This window comes from Carcharodon carcharias, chromosome 19 (assembly GCF_017639515.1).
Source record: "Carcharodon carcharias isolate sCarCar2 chromosome 19, sCarCar2.pri, whole genome shotgun sequence".
Lineage (NCBI taxonomy): Eukaryota > Metazoa > Chordata > Chondrichthyes > Lamniformes > Lamnidae > Carcharodon > Carcharodon carcharias.
In genome coordinates this window covers 68,911,496-68,930,550 of record NC_054485.1, presented here as the reverse complement: position 1 = coordinate 68,930,550, position 19,055 = coordinate 68,911,496, and the positions used below count along the sequence as shown (strand labels likewise).

Genomic DNA, 19,055 nt, shown 5'->3' with positions numbered 1-19,055 from the left:
TCCCCATCTCTGTAACCTCCTCAGAAAAGAAAAAAAAATAAAGACTTACATTTACATAGAGCCTTTCACAACTACCAGATATCCCAAAGCTCTTTACAACCAATGAAGTACTTTTGAAGTGTTGTAACACAGGAATTATGACAGCCAATGTGTGCACAGCAAGTTCCCACAAACAGCAATGTGATAATGACCAGATAATCTGTTTTCAGTGATGTTGATTGAGGGATTAATATTGGGCAGGACACCAGGGATAACTTCCCTGTCCTTCTTCAAAATAGTGCCATGGGATCTTTTACACCCACCTTAGAGAGAGCAGAAGGGGCCTCGTTTGAGATTTCATCTGAAAGACGGCATCTCTGACAGTGTAGCTCTGCCACACTCCTTTAGTGCTGTACTATTCTATGATTCTGTATGATTCTATGAAGGGTTCTCCGTTACCATCCCTGGCTCTCACTGTCATTTCCTGTGTTGGTCAGGAATAGGAACACTGTGCATAGGAAGAGGCACAAGCTCCACTCACTGGAGAGACCAGTAATGTCCTGCCTCGGCTCATCTGCTGCTGAAACCCTCATCCAGACCTTTGTAGGCTCTAGACTCAACTATTCCAATGCTCTCCTGGCTGCTCTCACATCTTGCACTGTAAACTTGAGCTCCTCCAAAACTGTGCGGCCCATGTCCGAACTGACACCAAGACCCATTCCCAAACACCCCTGTGCTCACTGATCGACATTGGCTCCTGGTCAAGCAACACCCCGATTTTAAAATTCTCATCTTTGTTTTCAAATCCCTCCATGTCCTTGCCCCTCCCTACCCCTGTAATCCCCAGAGCAATTTGGCTGCCATATCTGGAGACATATTTATTGAAATGTCTTTTGATGCCTTCTTTAAAGATTTTACCTGAAGGCCTCGGCCTTTCCCAAAAGCCTGGGCTTGGATTTGATAGTTTTGCCCAGTGCTGTGGCTGATAGCTGAATTTGGGATGTGCAGTCTGAGCGAGTGCAGTGTATCTAATTTCCCAGGATAAACCAGAATCCTTCAATCAGCTACACTGAAGCAATCTTTTCCTTAGCTTCGAGCACTTCCTGCCCAGTGTATTTTCTTCAAACGATGTTGGAAAACAGGTGACAAAGTTTAAAAAAAATCAATTAACTTTTATCCTTATTGATTTTTTTATATTAAACACATACTCCAAGGTGTCATGAAGCTATTAATGTATATAACATTATTGGAAATTATTTGTTTTAATGAAGCGTTAGTCTATGGGTGTTTCTTAATTGGATTAAAGCCAGCTAGCCTGGGTAATTTGATGTATACTAGTTTGGAGATGTAAGAGCATTTTGTTGAATAGAGCATTCAAGAAGGGGAGTGAAATCTGGCACCTAGCTAGCAGAAACCAATCAATGTATATATTACTAATAACATTGGTACAATGAAAGGGGTTTAATTGTTAGAAGAGGTGGAGTTCAAAGGAACTGGTGATACGATGAGCATTTACATTCAATGAGATGTGATAGGCATAACATAAGCAGTTTTGCGTGTGCAGAGGCATAAGACCATAAGACATAGGAGCAGAAATTACGCCATTTGGCCCATCGAGTCTGCTCCGCCATTCAATCATGGCTGATAAGTTTCTCAACCCCATTCTCCCGCCTTCTCCCCGTAACCTTTGATCCCCTTACCAATCAAGAACCTATCTATCTCGGTCTTAAATACACTCAATGACCTGGCCTCTACAGCCTTCTGTGGCAATGAATTGTCATGTAAAATCAAAGCCTGTAAGCCCTACCACTGTGTCTGCAAAGGAACCAAAGTGAAAGGAACCTCATTTTGAATTTGTGAGGTGAAAATGCTTTGCCTGGTGATTGCTTAAAATCTATGGGTTGCTGTTGCCTTAATGGAGATTATTTTTGGAATTTGTTCTAAGTTATGATAGTAACTTGTAGCCATGTGTATATATTTAACTTGTGTAAATTAATAAATGCCCCATGTGGTTTCATATAAACCTCTTGAACTGATTGTCTGATTCCTGAATTTAGAGCTGCCTCTCAAACCTGCCACTTGAAAATATAGGTTATAACAGTTGTTTAAAGTTTTCCTCTGGGATTTTTAAATAACTCAGCTTTACCAACTGTTGTGTCAGAACAATTGGGGGCTCTAGCGGGATAAAAATATTTCTAATTCCTTGATTAGTTTGGAATTGGTGAATCTTAAGGTTACGAGTACAAGAGGCTCTTTGAATTCAGGAGTTGGTGAGGTATTTTAGAAGTGGTGAGACTGCCAGATGGCTTTGGCAATTGCTAAGACATGCCTGGGAGAAGAAGGTATAACTCTGATTGGGCTGGAGAAAATAACCAAAAATAAGTTGACAGTGTTGGCAGATAAGTTAAAATTGGGGTTACCTAAGGGTGCTAGGAAATCAGTTATAATTAAAAGTATAGCACAGCATCTACAGTTGGAAGTGAAACCTGATACTAATGAGTCACAGCTGGAGGTAGTGAGACTTCAGTTCCAAATTAAGATGCTTGAATTTGAACAAGCAAAGGAACTGATAAAAGGAACTGAATCAGAAGCAAAGGACAGAGAAATGGCTTTTAAAAGGGGATTAGAAATTGTGAAGATAGAGAAGGAAAGCGAAAAAGGGAGGGAGAAAGAATTCCAACTGAAAATGCTGGCAGTTAAAAAAGAGGTGCCAGTAGGTGAAGAAGGGCATATCTCCAGAGTAGAACCCAGTGGGGAGGTGTTTAAATTTGTACAAGCTCTTCCAAAGTTTGAGGAAAGAGATATTGAAGCATTCTTTATTTAATTTGAGAAGCTAGATAAACAGATGAAATAGCCACAGGAAAACTGGACGTTATCATTACAGTCTAAGTTAGAAGGTAGAGCTCTTGAGGTATATACTTCACTATCAGAAGAAATGTTGGTGAATTATGATGTGGTGAAAAAGGCTATTTTGAGTGCATGTGAGTTGGTTCCTGAAGCATGCAGACAGAAATTTTGGAATATGAGAAAACAGCCTGGGCAAACTTATACTGAGTTTGAAAGAATAAAGCAAAGTGGATACAGGCGTCAAAAATAGAGACGACATATGCAGCTCTTAGGTAAGTAATTCTTTTGGAAGAATTTAAAGATTAAGTCCCTTCGGTAGTGAGAACTCATGTGCAGGAGCAGAGGGTTGATTCTGCAAGACAAGCAGCAGAGATAGTGGATGATTGTGGGTTAATTCTTAGAGCTAAACATTTTTTCTGTCACCCTTTCAAATTGGAAAAGAATAAAAAGTGGGAAGGTGAAAGGAAAGCAGAAAGTCAGGGAAGAGAAGGAATAGCTGAAAGTTCACAGGAAGTTTTTTCTCAGGATAAAAAGGAAGGTGCTGAAGGTATAAGTGACATTCAAAAATTGAGGTGTTTTTATTGTAATAAAATGGAACACACTAAGTCATGTATTGGAGAATACAGGACAAACCTGTTGGAATTGTTGGGGTACAGGAAAGCTCTGGAAGTAAAAGTACTGTGTGTTCCGAGGTTCAGACACAGGAGAAACCAGTGGTTTGTGTACAGGTGAAACGGGGAGAATCAGTGATAGGTGAAGAAGTGGGAATGTGTTCACAGTTTACCCAAGAGAATTCTGAAGAGCAGGTTGCAGAAATGTTTAAAGACTTTGTGTGTGAAGAGAAAGTCTTTCCATATGTACAGGGTGGGGTAGGTAAATATGCTAAAATTTTAAGAGAAACGGGGGCTAGTCAATCCTTAACGTTGTGGGATAATGATATTTGTTGTTCAAAGGGAGTATTGCAGGAGCAGGTAATATTAAGTGGGGTTCATGGAGATGGGGAGGTAAATTTAAAGAGCAAATGGAGGACAAGTGAAGTTATAGCTGGAGTGGTGGAAAAATTGCCCATTGCAGGGGTTCAATTTATTCTGGGTAATGATATAGCTGGATCACAAATGTGGTAGCTGAGCAGCCTGTATAAGTGTTTTCAACAGAGGTGTTACAGAAGGAACATCCTGGATTGTTTCCTGATTGTGTTGTAACAAGATCAAAGGCTCCTAGGGAAGAACAAGAAAAACAAGATAAGCAGGCAGTTCAAAGACGAGAAAGGTGTTGAAATCCAATTAGCTGGCACTGTGTTTAATAACACTGTTCAGGAGGAAGGAATACAGGACAGTTTAACTGAAGTGTTTAACTCAGAGGTTGGTGGAGTTACAGAAAAATGATTTGCAATTAAAACAGTTATATCAGAAAGCTTATTCAGAAACAGAAGCAAAATGAATTCCAGTATGTTATTATCTTTGAGGAGATATTTTAATGAGAATGTGGTGGTCAGATTTTGTCTCAGCAAATAAAAGCTGGAGGAAAGTGCATCAGATTGTTATCCCATTAGGATATAGAAATGAGATTCTGAGGATTGCTCATGAAATTCCAATGGGGGGACATTTAGGAATTAGGAAAACACAGGAAAAGATACAGAGGGTTTTTTTGGCCAGGATTGCATTGGGGTGTGATCAAATTCTGTAGAACCTGTCAAATAGATGTCAAATAGCAGGAAAACCACAAGCAGTGTTTAAGCCAGTGCCTTTTAATCCTAAAACCAGTATTTGAAGAACCTTTTACCAGGGTCATGATTGATTGTGTAGGACTCTTCCTTAAGACTAAAAGTGGAAATCCGTATTTACTGACAATTATGGATGTGTCTACCAGGTTTCCTGAAGCAATACCTTTAAGAAATATTACAACTAAGAAGATACTGGAGGATTTAATTAAATTTTTTACAAGATATGGTTTACCTAAAGAAATACAATCAGACCAGAGGTCAAATTTCATGTCGCAGCTGTTTAAGGAAGTAATGAAGTTTGGGGATAAAACAGCTTAAGTCAACAGCTTATCATCCTGAGACACAAGGAGATTTGGAAAGACAGCATCAAACTTTAAAAAATATGGTGAGAGCGTACTGTCAGGATTATCCACAGGATTAAGATACAGGAATTCCATTTTTGTTATTTGTTATTAGAGATGCTCTGAATGCATCGACTGGTTTTAGTCCTTTTGAACTTGTTTATGGTCATGAGGTAAGGGGACCACTGAAATTGATTCATGAGAAATTGGTGGGTCAAAATCCTGGATTATGTATCAAATTTCAGAGAAAGATTGAACAGAGCATGTGAGATGGCTAGGGAATATTTAAAGACATCACAGCAAGTGATGAAAGTGAAAGCCGAAAAGAAAGCTAAAACTCATAGTTTGTTTCTGGAGAAAAAGTACTAGTTTTGTTACCAGTACAAGTGTTTCATTAAATGCATGATTTTGTGGGCCTTACAGATTGGAAAGAAATTGAGTGAAGTAAATTATTTAATAAATACTCCAGATAGAAGAAAGAAGCAGAGAGTGTGTCATGTAAATATGCTTAAAAAGTACTTTGACAGGGAAAAGGAACAAAAAGAGGTCTTAGTGATGGTGGATGATGAGAAAGAGGCAGAAGTGCAGGACTCTGAAATTGATTTTCCTCAAATCAAATTGGATAATGAGGAGGTGCTTGAAAATTTAAATGAAATATTGAGTTACCTTCCAAGCAAGTGTCAAAGTGATTTGCAAAAGCTATTGCAGTCACACAAACCTGTTAGTGGAATTAAGTTGGGAAAGACACATTTAGCTATACGTGATATCATATAGAAATATCATCTTCAATAAGGCAAAAACTTGATAGATTAAATCTGGCAAAGTTATCACAAGTTCAAAAAGAAATTGATTTCATGCTTCAAAATGATATCATTGAGTCTAGTTGCAGTAACAAGAGTTTGCCTGTTGTACTGGTACCGAAACCAGATGGAACACAAAGACTGTGAGTAGACTATCAAAAGGTGAATGCGGTGACAAAAGCGGATTCATTTCCCATACCACAGTTCGAAGATTGCATTAAGAAAGTGGGACAATCGAAATTTATCACAAAGATTGACTTGCTAAAAGGCAGGTACCGTTGTCGGAAAGAGCAAAGGAGATATCAGCTTTTATAACGCCAAATGGACTATATCAGTTTAAAGTCATGCCATTTGGTATGAAGAATGCACCTGTGACATTTCAAAGACTGATGGAACAGTCTAAGCAATTGTGCTGTTTATATTGATGATCTAATTGTTTTCAGTCAGACATGAGAGAAACATTTACAGCAGCGCTGCAGTGGCCGGAAGAGGCACTCTCCCCGTTTTCACTTGCTTAGTAAAACTTGCTCAGTAAAACTGATCACATTTCTAACTTTTCCCAGTCCTGATGAAAGATCATCGAAACATGAGCTATGTTTCTCTCTCCACAGATGCTGCCTGAACTGCTGGATGCTTAAAGCATTTTTTATTTTTATTATCAAAAGTTGAAAGGATGGCTGATCGGCTTTGGTTGGCAATGAAAGTATATATTGGCTGAAAAGCTGTTTGACCAGTGGCTCATTGGTCTCGGGGTATGATTCTCACTTTTGGACATTCTGTGACTGAATGTGTGTGAGGTGCTGGGTTTGAATTTCGGATGAGCCCTTACTTGTTGTCACTTGTCGTCCAAGTAGCAGGTTCCATTTTTTAAACTATTGTGCTGCAGAAGGTGGGATTGACTTATCTCGGGAGTGTGTTTGAGAACCAGAGGACAGGATGCAGGGGTTTTGTCAACACAACACCCGTGGAGAAAATGAAGACAAGTTTTCAATTAGGATTTGTTTATGCCTACCTTGCTGGGAGTCGGAGTGGAGCAGATCTGCAGGAGACAGTCGGGAGCCGAGGAGCTCACTTTTTCACTGTTTCACTTTTTCAGCTGCTGTGAGGCTGCAGGAGGGAAAAAGAGAAAAGAAGCAACTGTGACATCACAGGAAGCCAGTAAGTTGATTGGCCGGTAAGTGCTCAGTCTCAGGGATAGTGTGTGAAAACCAGCTTAGGACAGGCGAGTTCAGCAAGATCTATAAATAAAAAGAACTAAGACTTTAAAATAATAAACCAAAATTTGAAAACTTGAAAACTAAAATAAAACAATAAAGATTAAAAATTCAGTAATTTAAACAAACATCTAAAACACTTACCTTTGTAGCTAAGCATAGAACCTTTAGTTGTGAGTGGTACTTGCATTCAGTAAACACAGTAAATTGTAGCATACATAGGAAGAAAGTAATTAAAGTAAATTAACTAATTATAAGTTAGAATGGCGAGGCAGGTGTTATGTTGCAGCTGTGGGATATGGGTTATTTTGGATGCCAAGGCGATCCATGACAAACATGTCTACAGGAAGAGTAAGCAGCTTGAGGAATTCCAGATCAGGATAATTTACCTGGAAGCCGAAATGCAGACACTGCGCAACATAAGGGAGAGGGAGAAATACCTGATACTTTGTTCCAGAAGACAGTCACACCTCCTAGAAGGGGGTCATCTGTTTTGGTCAGGAGTGAGGGACTGGAGGAAGTGACTGTCAGTGAGGCAGGCAATGGGACTGAGCAGACAGTAGTGGACAGGGCTCAGACTTTGCAATTGTCAAACAGCTTTGAGATGCTCACAACCTGTGTGGATGAAAGCCAGGTCTGCAAGGTGGATGAGCTAATGGGCCATGGTACTGCGATATAGGAAGCCATTCAAGCGAGGGAGCTAAAAGGAATGTAGTGGTATTAGGGGATAGTATAGTGAGGGGGATTGACACGGTTCTTGTGAGAGTCCAGATAGCTATGTTGCCTCCCCGATGCCAGTTTAATGTGGCAAAATGTGAAGTTGTACACTTTGGCAGGAAGAACAAAAACACAGAGTATTACTTAAATGGAGAACGGCTGCATAATTCTGAGTTGCAGAGGGATCTAGTTGTCCTGGTACATGAGTCACAAAAAGTTAGTATGCACGTACAGTAAGTAATTAAGAAGGCTAATGGAATGCTATCCTTTATTACGAGAGGGATTGAACATAAAAGTAGGGATGTTATGCTTCAGTTACACAGGGCATTGATGAGATCGCACTCGAATACTATGCAGTTTTGGTTTTCTTATTTAAGGGAGAGTGTAAATGCATTGGAGGCGGTTAAAAGGAGGTTTACTGGATTGATACCGGGAATGAGTGGGTTGTCTTATAAGGAAAGGTTGGACAGACTGGGCTTGTTTCCACTGGAGTTTAGAAGAGTGAGGGGTGATTTGATTGAAGTATACAAGATCCTGAATGGCCTTGACAAGGTGGATGTTTCCTCTTGTGGTCCAAAACTAGGGGGCACTGTTTTAAAATTAGAGATTGCCCTTTCAGGACAGAGACGAGGAGTGATCTTTTCTCTGAGGGTTGTGCGACTTTGGAATTCTCTGCCTCAGAAGGTGGTGGAGGTGGGGTCATTGAATTTTTTAAGGCAGAGATAGATAGATTCCCTTGCCTAACAAGAATCTAAGGTTATCGGGGTTAGATGGCAATATGGAAATCGAAACACAAGATGATCAGCCATGATCTTACTGAATGGCAGAGCAGGCTTGAGGGGCTGAATGGTCTACTCCTGCTCCTATTTCTTATGTTCTTATGTGCGTGGATTTTGAACTTCTCCAAATTCACCAATTTTTAAAATTCGTTCATGGGATGTGGGCTTCGCTGGCTAGGCCAGCATTTATTGCCCGTCCCTAACTGCCCTTGAGAAGGTGGTGGTGAACTGCCTTCTTGAACCACGGCAGTCCATGTGGTGTAGGTACACCCACAGTGCTGTTGGGAGGGAGGTCCAGGTTTTTGACCCAATGACATTGAAGGAGCAGCAATATATTTCCAAGTCAGGATGGTGAGTGGCTTGGAAGGGAACTTCCAGGTGGTTTTGTTCCCATGTGTCTGCTGCCATTGTCCTTCTAGATGGTAGTGGTTGTGGGTTTGGAAGGTGCTGTTGAAGGACCCTTGGTGAATTCCTACAGTGCATCTTGTAGAGGGAGGGAGTGAATGTTTGTGGACTTGGTGCCAATCAAGCGGGCTGCTTTGCATTGGATGGTATCAAGCTTCTTGAATGTAGAGCTTGGCTAGGGGCGTGGCAAGTTCTGGAACACAAGTCTTCAGTTCTGTTGCTGGAATATTGTCAGGGCCCATAGCCTTTGCATGTTTCAACAACTGTCCTGAGCCAGGCTGGAAGCATTCTGGACAGCTAAAGGAGCAGGTGTATGAAGCTGTGAAAGGTGGTAAAGTCCCTGTGTCAGCTGGAATGGACATCTTAAGGGATTGTCATCAATCAGTACTGCTGATTAACCATTCTGCTTTCATTCACTCATGAAAGTTCTATTGTTTAGGCATAGTTCTAACAGTCTGTCAGGAATAAAACTCAAGGAATAACCCACTCTTTCCTGGAAAGCTCAGTGTTAGTTTAGTGATGTTTTTGAGCATGTTTTCAAATCCCTCCATGGCCTCTTCCCTCCCTATCTCTGTAATCGCTTCCATCCTCAGTACTGCACTGGAGTGTCAGCCATGATTTTTTTGTGTTCAAGTCCTGGGAGTGGGACTTGAACCCACAATTTAGGAATTTTATATGTAAGTTACATCAAACATTCAGGATATTTAACACTGGTTTATTAAACATCACCCAGGAAGCTGGTACCAACCAGCATGACCACAGCCCCAGATGGGAATAATGAGAGTGGCAAGTTTCTGCTGATTGACCTGTTTGAGGGCAGCAGATAGATGGGAGCACCACCACCTGGAATTTCCCCTCCAAGTCACCCACCATCCTGACTTGGGAATATATTGCTGTTCCTTCACTGTTGCTGGGTCAAAATCCTGGAACACCCTCCCTAACAGCACTGTGGGTATACCTACACCATATAGACTGCAGCGGTTCAAGAAGGCTCCTGAGTGTTTCAGTGAATAGGAACACACCATGCTGACAAATCAGACGGTTTGGGTGAAGTTAAAAAAGTGAATTTATTGTGAGTTATAAATCTACACAGAAGATTGGTAAAACACCAAACAACATCACAATAGTCAGCTTACACCAAACTTAGAATTAGCCACAATAACAAACCATTTGAAAATTACCAGCTAAAGTGGGGCCCAATTCTACCCCATACCCACTCCTGAGAGCTGGCTCACTTTACCAGCACAGGGGACTTAGCATTAAAATTCAAGCTAGGGTTTTCAGTGGAGATGTCAGGAAGGCAGGAAACGCAGGAGTTCCTGAGTGTATCTCACTCTCTGACCAGTATTCAGTTTTGAATACTGATGGAAGTGATGGTTCATCTGGAGTGCAGCCAGAGCCAAGTCCATTGCACCACAGCTGGATCAGCTGCACAGGGGTCACAAAGAAGACTGAAAGATTGATAGGAAACTAACATAAAAGGGAATCCAAAAGTCCTCAATAAGCATTTAAAAGAGTAGTAAAAAGAGCAGTGGGGCTGATTGAAGACCACAAAGGGGATTTCTACATGGAGACAGGGGGCATGGCTGAGGTATTAAATTAATACTTTGTATCTGTCTTTACCAAGGAAGAAGATGCTGCACAGATCATGGTGAAAGAGGAGGTAGTTCAGTGCTTGTAACAGATGCACCTTGGGTGCTAACAGATCTTTAGTATTCCCTCCTTAAACCTCTCTACATCTTTATCTCCCTCCCCTCCTTTAGGTCCCTCCTTAAATCCCACCTCTTTGACCATATTATTGTCATTCCCTCCTAATTCTTTGTCTCAGTGTTAATTTTTCTCTGATTATGTCTCTATGAAACACTTTGGGATGTTTGACTATATTAAAGTGCTCTATAAATACAAGCTGTTGTCCTCTCACATTCCTTCCAATCCTCAAGGTACTGACCTGGAGCACAGACTGTGGACATTGATTGGCCTCGAGTGCTCTGTTCGAGTGGCTATTCAGCATGTGTAGACCCAGGCAGTGAATGTTGTGAGACAATGGAGACTGTCACAGCGGAGACACATCCTGCCCTCCCCCAGACTTCCCAGCTGGGGTCACTGATGAGGAACGGGATCCCTGGCTGATTCTCCCAGAGATGCTAAGGCTAATTGAAGTCCCTCCACTACTACCCCAGGAATGGCTCCTTCCCCGGGTGCTTGTGCTGGTAGATCAGAAGCTGAAATCTTTCTAACCACTGAGTATCTGATTTCCTTCTTAGTCAGAGTGAGAGTCAGTGAATGACTTGTACCTGAAGCTGCACTGAAAGGATGCTGAATTTATACAGGAGCTTCTATACATATTGATGTCTTGGTGATGTTTGGTGATCTGGTCAAAGGTTTATTTGGCCTTCTTGAAATGATTGAACTATTGAGGTTTGAGACAGACACTGCTGAGACAGACAGTGCTTTGGAACGACAGCTCCCCTGTGTGAGGGTAAACAACACAGACAACTCTCAGTGTAACAGAGGTGACCCGACTCCAAGTCCATGTGGAGATGTTGGTGTATGGTGAGAGAGGAGTAGGTTAAACAATCCTGACACATGTCACACTGGAAGGGTTTACCCCCTGCATGAGTTCGCTGATGTTTCCAGGAGGTCTGACAACTGTGCAGGCTTTATTACAGAACCCAAACCGATAGGGTTTCACCCCTGAGTGTGTTGACTTGTGTGAGTTGTCACACACCTGAACAGTTTCTCACCAGTGTGGATCTATTGGTGCATTAGGAATTGGGGAAGTGGGTGAAAGCCTTGTCACAAACATGGAAGCTGAAGATATGTTCCTCCATGTGTATCCTCTGGTTCCACGAAAGCCAAAGAGATCACAAATGCTTTATTCTAAACCTCACACTTGAAGGGTTACTCCCCTTTGTGGATCCTCAGTTGAAACAGAATGTTCAATGACTTTCTGAAGGCTTTGTCACACACCTCACACTTGAACGGCTTCTCTCCTGTGTGAATGTGTTGCTGTTTCCAGGGACAGTGAGTGTGTGAAGGCTTGGTCGCAAACCTCATGCTTGAAAGGGTTCCCCCCTGTGTGGATCCTCTGGTGCTTCAGAAGAGCAGAGGAGTGGGTGAAAGCCTTCTCACAAGCCTCACACCTGAAGGGTTTCTCCCCTGTGTGAAACTACTGATGTATCAGGAGAGTTGAGGACGTCACAAAAGCTTTATTGCAAACCTCACATATGAAGGGTTTCTCCCCAGTGTGTACATTCTGATGCAATTGGAGGCTCCATAATTTTGAGAATGATTTGTTGCATACCTCACATGTGAACAGCTTCTTCCCTGTGTGAGTACGTTGGTGTGCATGGAGGTTCGAAGACTGCGAGAATGATTTGTCGCACACCTTACAATTGAACGGTTTCTTTCCTGTGTGACTGCGCTGGTGATTAACCAGGTCCGATAACTGTGCAAAATCTTTGTTACATATCTCACACGTGAATGGTTTCTCTCTTGTGTGAATGCGCCTGTGATGCCCCAAGATTGATAATCGCGCAAAATTCTTGTCACACACCTCACACTGGAATGGCTTCTCCTGTGTGAATGCGCTGGTGTGCGTGGAGGTAAGATGAGTGTGAGAAAGATTTGTCACACACCTTGCATTTGAATGGTTTCTCCCCGGTGTGAATGCGGTGGTGTATGCTGAAATGAAATAAGTGTAAGAGTGATTTGTCGCACACATCACACTTGAAAGGCTTCTCCCCGGTGTGGACGTGTTGGTGATTCAGAAGTGTCCATGAGTCTGTGAAGGCTTTGTCACACAGCTCACACTTGAACAGTTTCTCCCCATTGTGGATGCGTTGATGCCTTCGGAAGGGAGATCAATGTGAGAATGATTTGTCACAGACCTGGCATGTGAATGGTTTCTCCCCTGTGTGAATGCACTGGTGATTCACCAGGCCTGATGACTGTGTAAAGCTTTTGTTACACACTTCACACTTAAATGGCTTCTCCCCAGTGTGAATGCGTCGGTGATTCACAAGCGTTGATGACTGATGAACGAATCAGAACTGATGATATGTCAAAGCTCCCCTGACCCGACTGATTTCCAGATGTTGGTTTCACTGCCCAATCTTCTCTGTGTTGAGCAATGTTGTGAAGGGACTGGATGTCTTCCCACAGTTGTGCAGTTGTTCCTTGGGTGATGGTCAGGATCTATCTGCAGTCTCTATCCTGTCTGTATTCTCTGGTGTAGTACGGTGCAATCCTTCTGTGAAACAGGAAAAGGAAACATGATTTCCTCCAACTCCCTCTCCTCCTTCGCTGAAGGGACTGACTCCTCAGTTAGAGACTGTTTCACAGTGAGTGCCAGTCTGCTATTCCCCTATGTGGGGGATCAGATGCAAGTCCTTTCTTTTTCCTCACTTGACTGTCACACACCCTCTGTTTCCAGCAGGGACACTGGATAGTGACCAGGAGCAGACAACGTGGCTACTTTCTTGCAACCATGCCCCCACCCCTCCCACCATCTTCCCAGGCACCGTGAGGACAATGGAAAAGACAATCAGGCGGAGTGTAAAATGGGCTATCAAATCACTATGAGCTCTAGTTGTGCTGGTGAAGACCAGTTTCACCCTTAGAGTATGTGTTTAGTATAAAAAACACTCAGGAGAAATGTTAATGGAGTAGAGATGTTGATATTTCTCCCCTTATTTCCATACTTATTTGAAGAAAACATACTGGGCAGGAAGTGCTAGAAGCTAAGGAAAATATTGCTTCAGTGTAGCTGATTGAAGGTTTCTGGTTTATCCTGGGAAATTAGATACACTGCACTCACTCAGACTGCACATCCCAAATTCAGCTATCAGCCACAGTACTGGGCAAAACTATCAAATCCAAGCCCAGGCTTTTGGGAAAGGCCGAGGCCTTCAGGTAAAATCTTAAAAGAAAGCATTAAAAGATGTTTCAGTAAATGTGTCTCCAGCTATGACAACCAAATTGCTCTGGTGATGGATGAACAATCCAGAGATTGAGAGTTTGAATCCAACCACGGAAAGTTACATACATAGAATTACAGTGCAGAAACAGGCCATTCGGTTCAATTGGTCCATGCTGGTGTTTGTGCTTCACATGAGCCTCCCCTCACCCCTCTTCATTTCACCCTGTCAGCATATCCTTCTGCTCCTTTCTCCCTCATGTGCTTATGTAGTTCCCCCTTAAAGGTATCTATGTTATTCACCTCAACCACTCCATGTTGTGAAACTGAATTTAATAAATTTTGGAATTTTTGAACAGAATCATAATAAAAACATGAAAACTTTCAGGTTGTCCTAAAAACCCAAATATTGTCCTTCAGGGAGGGGAACCTGCTACAACTGCCTGGTCTGGTCTATGTGACTCCAGTCCCACACAACATGGATGACTCTGAACTGCCCTCTGAAGTGGCCTCACAAGCAATGATAAACAATCACTAAAAAGTCGAATAATAAGAGGAAAATCAGATCTGGATAATCCTGGCATTGTGTCAGAATAAGATTAGGGTGATCTCAGCCCAGTGAAATCTGTAAAGTCTCTCTTACTAAGGTCTGAGGACAAGTATCTGAGTGAGGAGAGCTGCCCCACAGACTGGTCAAGTAGCAGTGATACTCACTGAATCGTATCAATCTGGAAACATCCCAGACTCCTCCGTCATCATCCCTGGGTATGTCCAATCCCACTGGCAGGTGGGGAAGTCTCAATATTGATGGCATGGAGTCTCATTGCTTCAGGTCAAATAAGTTCAAGGAAAACTACCACTCCCCTCCCAACTGATGAAAGAGTACTTCACCATGTTAATCATCACTAGGGAAGGAGACTAAGGACAGATCCCAAAACTGGGTATCCATGAGGTACAGTGAGCCATCAGCAGCAGCAGGATTGTATTCCACCACAATCTCACAGCCCAGCACAGCCCTCATTCCATGATTATAATCAAACCAGTATATAGACATGTCAGGAGCAGCATTGGGTATCCTTTAGAGTCCAGATTTGAACTTAGTTTCACATCTCTGGGATGTTCTCTTTATTTACTCTGATTTTAAACATCTCTAAAAAATCTTCTCTTAGCCTTCCCTGCTCTAAAGGAAACAGTCCCACCTTCTCCAGTCTATCCACGTAACTGCAATCCCTCAATCCTGGAGCCGTTCTAGTAAATGTCTTCTGTACCCTCTCCAAAATTTAAAGATAGGGGGTGAGAGGTCATAAAAGGAATTGAAAAGACAGGAAACATCCAGATCCCAAACCACAGACAGAACTGACCTTTCACAGTCCACAGGATAATAACCAGTTCCCAACACACACACAGAACTCAACAATAGGAAATCAGTAAGAATCCTCAGACACTCTGCACCTCCCAGATAATTACACCTCACCTTCTCATATTCAGTAATGACCCATCAACAAAACTCAGCCTGTAAATCAGAAGGGAAAAGCTTCCAATAAACACACTCAATATCCAACACACAGCTCCAGTCAAACAGTTCAGCACAAAGCACCAAGTAAACAGCTCTCTCAGCTGGATCTCCTCACACAGCATTAGGGGCATTTCCACACCTGATTCCCCACAGGATAGTCAGACTGCCTGAACATTGGTGTGGATATTATGTGATGTAATTATTATAAATTCTGTTCCTTCACTCACCATCTCCTCACTTGATTTTTCAGTCCCTACAGGAAGTGAACCAGCTCTGGAAGAGGAAGAGGAGAGAATGGGCAGAGTGGGTGGGCTCTCTGATTGACGTCTCTCACAGTCAATCCAAATGTTTCTGGAGTAACATGAGTTTCCTGAAGCTGGGAAACTGACCAGTGAAACGGAGGCGACTTTGAGCAGCAGATCAGGTGGTGATTTAAACTTGTCATTGTCCCATCTGAATAAAACCTCACTTATTGCAGCTGCTGTCTCAGTTCCCCTGGTAAATGTTTGACAGAGATTTCTAGTGTGGAAATAACATTCTCCATCCTCGGACACTTTCAAACTGACAACATCAGAGTGGGATGTGTAGCCTCAGATGTGTTTGACAGCAGATCAGAAGAGGAAGACCCACAACATCCAAGGCAGTGATAATGTGCAGTGGTGAGATCAGCACATACACAGGAGAGAGGGACACAGGAAAGATGGGCACAGGAGAGAAGTGTGCACATGAGGGTGAGGGGCATTGGAAGGGGGGCATAGGAGAGAGCAACAGAGAGGGGAGCTTGTCTCAGTGCTCAGGAAATGACTGTACTCAGTTTGCAAGCTGTGTCTGGGGAGTAACTGTGAGTTGGATATTGACTCTGTGGCTGTCGGAGTGACTTGGAAGGGATTCCTCACTCCTCACCAGACCTCTCTATTGGCCTCTCGCCCATCGCCTGATGCCACCCACCCTTGATTGGCCCCTCGCTCTGCTCTTCACCCCTGACCTCTCACCTGACTCCATGTCCCTTTCCAGGATTTAGGAGGTGACAAACGTTGAAGTACTTTGGAGAGGAAAGGGAGGTTGGAGATGGGATGATAATTTGCAAGGATGGAGGGATCAAGGTTTTTTTTTCAGAAGAGGGGTGATAAGAGCAGATTTAAAGGAGGGACAACATCTGAAGAGAAGCATGAGCAATATCGGCTAACATGGGGACCATGGGTGATCAGCAGCTTAGTGAGAAGAGGGTCGAGGGAACAGGAGGTGGGTCTCATGGACAAGATGAGCTCAGAGAGGACATGAGGAGAGATAGGAGAGAAACTAGAGAAAGATGTGAGTTCAGGGCTAGGGCAGGGAGGAGCATTAATGGAAGTTTGTCCAGGCGGGCTAGTGGAAGGGAGGGAAGTGGCAGAGGCAGCTGATGGGATTGTTTCAATCTTATTTCCCTGAGCAGAGGTCAATAACCAGGGAGCAGAGATTTAAACTAATTAATGAAAGGATTAGAGAGGTTTTGTGGAGTAATTTTTTCACCCAGAGGGTGGTGAGGGTCTGGACCTCACTGTCTGAAAGGGTGACACAGACAGAAACCCTCATCACATTTAAAAAACACTGGGATATGAACTTGAAGAAATAACTTCTCCACATTTAAAATGGGGATGGAATAACTTGTCCATGTTGACTCTGTCCCATCAAACATTCACAGAGAAGGTACAGCACGGGTTAGATACAGAATTAAGCTCCATCTAAACTGTCCCTGGATGTCTACCGGCAGTGGATAGTTAACCAGTTGTTCGCCATAACCTTTCAAGTCTGTGTCTCTTGGACTTAAGGGAGTGGATATGAAGTCTGTACCCAGGGAAAGGGCCAGAGTGAGAGAGGGGAATGGTTTTATTGGGGCCTCGGGCATCTCAGGTGGAGGTGAGGGTGGGGATGAGTAAATCAGGATCTGCAGAAATGTTGTGGTGAACAGAGGCCCAAAGGCCTAGACAGTTGGGATTTGGAGAGTGCAGTTGTTAGTGAATTGGGGAGTAGTTTTTTCCAGGGACAGATACAGAAGGAGGTAGAGCTGAAATGTGGGAGGGGGATGTGGGTGCTGAGTAACACATGGAAGTGATCAGAGGTGGCCTTCTCTGTGATTGATACGATGAGAGTCGTGAGACCGGGTGAGACAGTGAGGTCAAGGAGATGGCTGGGAATCTGGGTTGGGGAAATCACTGAAACTTCGAGACAGGACAAGCAAGGAAACTTCTGGATAGACAATTGCTTCTCACATACAATCTACACTTTGCCAGCATTAATTACTAACACACAAAAAGCAAATCCTGATCCTGTCAGCTCATGACTGGAATGTTTGGAATTGATCCAATCTGGTTGTGGATGAAAAGAAAGGCATCAAATTTGGCAGTGATTACATCGAGACAAAGGGTCAAAGTTACAATCACCAAACCCCCATCTTGTCCAGCCCCAGTGGCCTAATGGATAAGGCACTGGCCTCCTAAGCCAGGGATTGTGGGTTCAAGTCCCATCTGGGGCAGTGTAAAGTTTGGTCCAGATACAACTGTCAAATCTCCTTCTCTAGACAGTGTGACAGTCAGGGAACTTTCTGTTTAACTTCTCAACCAATCTGAGTAGTTCCTGTTCAGCCCCCTTCTCACTGGCTTCCCACTGACACAAACTAATGCAATGTTTCTCCCAAGCTGTGCACCGCCCAACATTCAGAGAACAATGTTACCTCCAGTGTCCAGGCAAATACTGTCCCTTTAACTCCTGTCTTCAGTTTGCCCAACATCCCAAACAGAGTTACTGCTTTGAAATGAAAACTGACATGTAAAATTGAGAAATTTATATCAGGGAAGGGTGTTAAGGAATATGGAACTAATTGGGGTTGAGATACAAATCAGCCATAATTGAACTGAATGGTGGAGCAGACTTCAGGGGCTGAATGGCCTCCTCCTGTTCTGATATCCCAAAGTGTGTCAGGGGATCAGGATCAAAAGGCAGGGAAATGGATTTGAGATACGGATCAGGCATCATGGAATTAAATTGGGACCAGAATCGAGGGGCTGAATGTCCTCCTGTTGCTATAAATGTATACAACAACATAATATCATTGTTAGGAGACAATCAAAGTGAAGGCCCTTTAACTGGATGGGTCAAACCATGTGATCACAGGACAAGCCTCACCCTCACACTGCACATCCCAGTGAGATCAGACATCACAATAGTTTATAAACGGGGTCAGTGTGAGGCAGGAGACTGCACAACCAGTTTAAGTGAAGGAAAGGGAACTGCATTGACTGTGACAATGGAAATATCACTCTCTAGCTGACACTTGGAGGTTTGTTGCTGCAGAAGGTTTGTTTCGACCTGTAATTCAAGCTTCAGAATTCGAGATCAGTCGATGAGGGCTAAGATGGGAAATGTCTTCACTGAAAGGGTTGTGAATCTTTGGAATTCTCTCTCCCAGGGAGCTGTGGATGTTCAGTCATTGAATATATTCAAGACCGAGACTGATGGATTTCTGGATGCTGAGGGAATAAGGGATATGGGGATAGTGTGGGAAGATGGGCTTGAGGTAGATTAGCCCTGATTGTATTGAATGGTGCAGCAGGGGCCAAATGGCCTTCTCCTGCTCCTATTTCTTATGTTCATCATGTTCTCTGGGTCGTTATAGCTGTTATTGCATTCTTTTGCAGCAAGTCATTGTATCCAACATGATCAATTATATAAAACAATTTGAGGAGATCATTAACATGCTGGACAGGGTCTATGGAGGTTTGTCTATATGGACTTCCAGAAGGTATTTGATCATGTTCTGCACAGATTATTCACCAAGAT

The 19,055-nt window shown here is 42.9% G+C and overlaps 1 protein-coding gene and 1 non-coding gene across 3 annotated transcripts in view; one reads left to right on the top strand and one right to left on the bottom strand.

Annotated features, from left to right (window-relative positions):
• Positions 1–9,853: 9,853 nt before the first annotated feature.
• The window catches only part of LOC121291757 (zinc finger protein 271-like), a 55,921-nt gene continuing 46,719 nt past the window's right edge, over positions 9,854–19,055 (bottom strand). Inside the window, exons 1-2 of one of the 2 annotated variants that reach the window (XR_005946066.1) lie at positions 15,467–15,502; positions 9,854–13,057 (exon numbers count right to left, since the gene is read on the bottom strand). The gene's annotated coding sequence lies outside the window, so the exon portion shown is untranslated. Of the gene's footprint in view, positions 13,058–15,466; positions 15,503–19,055 lie in introns of those variants that run through there. The other variant, XR_005946067.1, reaches the window with a different exon arrangement.
• On the top strand, positions 17,679–17,751 carry trnar-ccu. Its single transcript has one exon. It is a non-coding gene; the product is annotated as a tRNA-Arg (tRNA).